Below are 7,270 nucleotides of genomic sequence, written 5' to 3' on the forward strand. Positions count from 1 at the left end.
ACCGAATAAAAGATGGACTCCATTAGGGACCTAACGGTTTAAGATCTGCTTCGTGTTAGGAAAACTGTGAGTCTTTTCCTCCCTCCCATGTCCCCACTTCAATACTGACTCTGGGTTTCTCTAAAGCTCCTGGATTAGTATCTGCTTTCCTCAGCACGGTTTGGCCATCTGATGTCTTTCTGCTGTCTATCAGGTGAAAAATATAAACCAGATTAATCCTACTCGCCATGCCATATGTGAATTATGGATACATACGTACATATTTCAAGTACATGTCAAAAGTCAAACTGGTTTGGTTCTGCTATTAGAGTATCTGATCCTCAAATGTCAAATCAACTGTAAAATACACTGCAGTAACTTTGACTGAAATTTAACCTTTTATTTTATATTTATGCACTTGACAGATGCAACTTCCATTGAATTCAAGGTATATATTTTATCATTTGCCTTGCCTGGGTATTGACTGACCACCTATTTCATGCATTCCCTGGGATTCGAAGCCATGAGCTTGATGTTGTTCACATCAAAGCTCCACTTTAATTTACAGGAATGCTTTACATAAATCGGCATTAAATTACTGCATTAACTACAAGCAAAACGGTGCAATAACTAAGCTTTCACCTAAAGAAATTATTAAGTCCAAATAAATAAATATAAAGAATTTGACTTTCACCTTGTGGATGATCCTGTAGAAAAGGAGGGACCCGACCAGAATATTGATGATTTTTGCTATTTATTTAATGCATTCCATGGCAATCAAATCCATGATTTTAATGTTACTATAGAGTCATGCAATAGTGTTTCATTTACGGCAATGTAATAACATTATGGGGGTGAATTTTATGGAAGCTTGTTACCGCCACAGAATAAAAAAACTAAAAACGGTAATACCGACTTTTTATCTCGCAATCCTGACTTGCAGTGATATAAACTCGCAACTGCGAGTTATAAAGTCAGAATTGCATGATTCTGACACACAATTCTGACGTTATAACTCAATTGCGACTTTATACCACACAATTCTGACTTTATAACACGCAATTGCAAGTTTATATCTCGCATTTCTGACTTTAAAATGATCTTTTAAAGTCCCCATGTGGTGAAAATCAAGTTTTTAATGTTGTTTATATGTCTATGTGGTGTTTTTAATATGCTTTAAGACAAACCATGTGCAAATATATAAGTCAATACCATTGCTGAGTTTTTTCTCTTTAAAACCGCAGTGATCCAAAGTCAGTATCAAAAACGCGGTTTGAAATCGCTGGTGTTTCTGACGTCACAAATTAACCTTGTAACCAATCAGGTCAACGTGTGATCGTCAACGAGTGGATCTCTGAGCTGTTGTGAGTGAGTGGAGGCGGGGCTAACTTGCATATTCATAGAACATTAGAGTTACAGTCAAGCTATTTTAAGGCAGGAAGAATTATTTTTTCAAGGAAAAAACTTTTAAATATGTCATTTTGGTGATCAAAGATTAGTTTCAAGGGATACAATTATTGACTACAGGGGGATTTTATTCTGTGGTAGAAACAAGCTTCCATACATTTTCTAGTTTATTATACTTTGCTCATGACATTAGCTATAGCTATTTCACCAGTAGAAACATTGCAGGGAAAGTCTGGAGCCCAATGAGAAACAGCCCAATTATATGCCACCAAGACCACTCTATTAGCACCAAATGATTTCTGATTTCATTCTACAGAAATCACTTCAACAAGGGCTGCATATTTTTTATGCTGTAAATATTTTACAGGGGTCTGGGGTAGGGTGCCGCAAACTTCAAAACCCAGCTGTCCAAATCTCCAAATCTACATCAAAATCTGTGGTGTGGGTTTCCATTGTTTGAGCTTTCAATAATCAACCCATATTCCATGAAAATTTTAAGACTCTCCCCTACAGTCCTGCGTTTTAAACCATTAATCAAAGCACTGAAAATAGCACATGGAGAGAGTATTGTTCTCGGAGTGAGTCAGGAAGGGAGAGAGAGGTGGAAAAAGAGAGAGAAACATTTCAAGTGTACCTAGAGACCAACAAGCATTCAACATTAATTATATTTTGGACACTCAGCCTAAGGACGCTGGAAAGGAAAAGGGAACAGAGCAATTTCTTTGACTAAAGTCGGTCTTTACAGTACCTCTAAATCCAGGACAAATCCTCCTCTGGAATATTTTTCATGGTGAGCATCTTTCTTTCTGAACACACATATAATCAATATCCATCTCCAGTCTCTTTCCATCACAGTCTCCGTCTTATTTCGCCTGCCGCATTTCACAAAGGTCACCTGGAACTAATACACCTTAAATCTGTGGAACCAAAACACAAATTAAACACAGGTTCCTGAGGACATGGCTTTCAGAAGCGGAAAATATCTGTAAGATTGGACATAGATCTGTTTATAGCAGTACCAAACAATAATTGCGTTTCTTGGAAACACATTCCAGTCCCCTAAAACAACAAAGACAAATAAAACAAGCAAAAAAGTGAACAATTTGTTAAATTGAGAAACCACTACATTTGCATTCAAAGGCTGGTGAATGCAAAATAACCCCAATTCATTATAATTAACATCCAGTTTGGACCCAGTGGGCGCATATGCAGGGGATTTATTGTGTCTAGTTTTGGCACACTGCCCGAGGCACAGCTCAAACACAAGGCTAAGCAACTGTAAGAAAACAGCAGGTATTGTGGGAAGGTAGCCTATTAGAAATATTCCCAACCCTGCTTTTGTTTTTCTGGCTCCACCTGTAAGAATCCTTAGCTGTCAGCAGTGATGAATAATTCATGCTCTCTCAGGCATATACACACACACTCCTGTGCCAGCATCAATCTAACAGTCTTAGACACTGAGGACTCGTCCACAATGGCTGTGATCTTCATGCAAGTGACTCATCTGCTTTTCTGTTGAACAAAGACTTTACTGACTGAACACCATGTCAAGACTGTCATACTGAGTTTTAAAACATTTAAAAGTGTGTCAGCAAGATATTGACAATAAAGTTGTAAAGATACATTTGATTTAGTTCAAATAAAATAAATAAAATATTTAAAAGTGTGTCAGCAAGACACTGACAATAAAGATGTTAGGGAATAAAGATACATTTGATTCAGTTCAGTTCAAATAAAATAATAAAATAAAATATTTAAAAGTGTGCCAGCAACATGTTGACTATCAAGATGTATGGGAATGAAAATACAATTGATACTATTTAGTTCGGTTAAAACTAGTGCTGTCAAACCGGTTAATCACGATTAATTGCATCTAACATATATGCGTGTGTGTCTGTACATGTATGCATATTTATAAATATATATATGGGTGTATATATATTGAATATATATATACATATACATACAGTATATATATACACATATATATATATATATATTATAAACAAACTTTTATGTCAGATGCAATTAATCAATTTGACAGCAATAGTGTATATATATATATAGATAGATAGATAGATAGATAGATAGATAGATATAAACAGTATATTTACACATTTTTATGTTAGATGTGATTAATCGTAATTAATCGATTTGACAGCACTAGTAAAAATAAACTAAAAAGGTGTTAATTTAGTTTAGTTTAAAAAGAAATTAAATGAAATAAAATATATTGAGTTCAGTCAAGTGGTGTTTGGTAGGGCAAATGATACGAACAGACAAATTAAATTGTGAGCTATAAATATTGAAGTAGGGCTTGAACCAGCATAGCAACACGCTAAAAACACACTGAGCACCTTAGCAACCACATACTCTATTCTCTAGTCACACTGACAAATACAGAAGTGCATTGTGATGGCCACTTCTGTTTCTCTGTACAGCTGCTGAAACGGCTGTCTTTCTTTGGTCCGGCGGTGGAGGATAAAAGCTGTTCTCCATCCTGTCCTCTCAGCACGCCTGCCATCTCTGGCCCTGAGGGTCAAAGCCAACATCTGGAGACATCTGCTTCACTCAGCCTTTACCTCATTCACAATATAATGGACATTGGTGCCTTTGAACATTCGCATGATGATTTTATGCAATAGTGTACAAATGACAGACATTTCGGCTAAGCGAACAATACATATACGCCTTTGTACATCTTACAAAGCACTTCAGCAGCAATAGAAGGATTAAAAATCAATACTGTTCGCAAATCAGCTGAGTCAAACTCCCAGAAGGCATTGGTTTACATGTCCAAACCACTCACGACTGCATAATTGATAATGGAGCATCATCACCGTGAGGTCATATATGCAAAACAACAACGTTCTCGCTCCCTTTCTGGTTCTTATTGATGGATGTGCCCTGATACCCCTCTTCCCACAAATCAATGCTTTCTCACTCGCTCATATTCCTATGGCTGGAACAATGCAGCCATCCTAGACTCAATGTGTGCCAAGGAAACTGTATGTCCATCCATCATCTGATCTGGCAGTGTGAACGCGGCCTGATTTCCATAAACACACACAGACAGCTTCCATCTGTATCCCTCCATTGGACGCCAAACCGTACGCTCCATAATTAATCTCAGGCCGAGCAAGGAGCCATTAGCAAACACATTGTAGCTGTAGTCTTATTTGTGGTGTGAGAGCAACAACAAACGAGAATGGATGTCTAAGAGAGGGGTTTTTTAGCGTCTTCACATGGAGCCTGACGGAGAATCCCTTGGCCAGTGTCCAGCACCCATCCTCCGTTGCGGTTCTCTTATCCATTGAGGCTCCATTAAAACCCCAGAGCGAGATAATCAGACCCCTCCCAAACACCAATTAACAAGCATTCAGCCCAGTGGCGCAACACTCCAGCACGGGCCAAGAAATCTGCAGTGTCTCCAAACAATCTCTCATATTTCACTATGAGAAGTTAATAGTCTCATTAAATAAGCTCATACAGTATTACATGGGATGCACCGATCTGAAAACTATGGCCGATAACCGATATATTGGCCGATAAATCTAAATCCAAATAATTATATAATTTTTGAGAGCCTAATTACAAAAACAAAAGTCTCACCATTAAAATACATGTCCCAAGCACACAATTATAATGTTCTCATTTTAATGTTATGTAGCATAACAGACTTGCGCTATATGTATGTTGCACTTAACCGTGTATGTTGTATTTTCCTTTTTTGAAGTGATTCCAAACATATTTCAAGCATTTCAAAAACATCATGGCAAACCTGAAGTGTCTCAGCTGAAGGAAATAATCCAATATTTATCTGCTTTAATATTTTGACCAGTTTCTTATCGCGCCGATAAAGATAACATTAAAAATGAACATATATCGGTTGATGGTGATATGGTGGCCGATATATAGGGCATCCCTAATATATATGTATGTGTATATATATATATATATGTGTATGTATGGTGTATAATTATTTTCTATATATAAATACACACACATGCATGTATATATTTAAGAAATATTTGCATGTATATACTGTGTATATATATTTATATTATATATAATTTATATATATATAAATATTTTATATATAAATAACACATTTTTGTATTTATATATAGAAAATAATTATACTCCATACACACACATATATTATGTAAACACAAACTTTTATTTTGGATGCGATTAATCGTTTGACAGCCCTAATATATATATATATATATATATATATATATATATACACACATATACACACACACACACATATATACACTGCGGTTCAAAAGTTTGGGATTGTTTTTTTATGTTTCTTAAAAGAAGTCTCTTCTGCTCACCAAGGCTGCATTAATTTGTCAAAAATACAGTAAAAACAGTAATATTGTGAAACATTATTACAATTTAAAATAACTGTTATCTATTTCAATATATTTAAATGTAATTTATTCCTGTGATGGCAAAGCTGAATTTTCAGCATCATTACTCCAGTCTTCAGTGTCACATGATCCTTCAGAAATATTCTAATGTGCGGATTTGCTGTTCAAGAAACATTTTAAAATACATCAAAATACATGATCAATAGCAGTTCACTTACACAAGTAATATATAAAAAAAAAAAAATGAAAGTACAATAAAATGAAGTCCACATGAACTGGAACCAATTCGTAGATACACACTGAATTTTGAAAAACATTCACACCAACCAAAATAAACCAAACTCGGCTGTCAAACCAGACAAAAAACTCTAGTGTGAGCTAACTTAAAGAATAGATGTCCTGTAGACACATATAGGTGGGTATGAGCCTGGTGAGTGTCTCAGCAGGTGGAGGCTTCAAGGTCTGACATGAAGGAGTGATCTGTTTGGCAGGTGTTCAGGACTGAGGGTCACGCGGGTACAAGCCCCACCATCCTGAAGCTTAACTGCAGTCATTCATCACCGGAGGGACAACAACAAAGCGATGGCACACTAAACTGGCCTAAATCTTCCAAGAAAGTCATTTATCTTTTAAAACTCTCTGGTCTGAGAGGGTAAGGAAGTTCTTTGTGCTTCTTATCATGACCCCAAACATCATTACTCAACGTCACCTTGCTCTTGTAGTGGAATAAAGCAAGAAATCTTAACCAAAGCTGATCAATGTTACCAAGTCAGATAGTCTGTGAATGTCCTTCCATCCAATTATGTGGCATAACACTCTTTGTCTTACAACTTTGAAGCATATGTGCTAATGTAACACTTAAATGCCCTGTAAAATTGGAGTTTTGTGGCCTTCAGTCCATATTTGAGGGAATATGCTAATGTATTTTTAATGAACAGATGAAATATTATACTGTATATATATATATATATATATATATATATATATATATATATATATATATATATATATATATATATATGCTTTTATGCTGGCAGCCATTTAAATGTGTGTGTTTTATGTGTGGGGGAGATGAACAGCTAATTGATTCTTCTGAAATACTACTTAGACATGCATATTTATGAAGCCAGCTTTGTGATTTCATGACTTAAAGACTCCAAGAAAGGTTTTCTTTCCCATGTTGGTGTAACCCATATATAATAAAGTATATAATATATAATAAAGCTATAAAATATGTCCAATAACTAAATCCTGTTTGTTAGGGTTACACCAACATGGGAAAGAAAACCTTTCTTGGAGTCTTTAAGTCATGAAATCACAAAGCTGGCTTCATAAATATGCATGTCTAAGTAATATTTCAGAAGAATCAATTAGCTGTTCATCTCCCCCACACATAAAACACACACATTAGTGGCTCAAAATGGCTGCTAGCATGAAAGAGCCTTGATATATGTGCATATATTTAATCAATTTTATTACCCTACCCTCAAAATTTCCCAATA

The sequence above is a fragment of the Squalius cephalus genome (genome assembly GCF_949319135.1).
Source record: "Squalius cephalus genome assembly, chromosome: 20".
In the NCBI taxonomy this organism is placed as follows: domain Eukaryota; kingdom Metazoa; phylum Chordata; class Actinopteri; order Cypriniformes; family Leuciscidae; genus Squalius; species Squalius cephalus.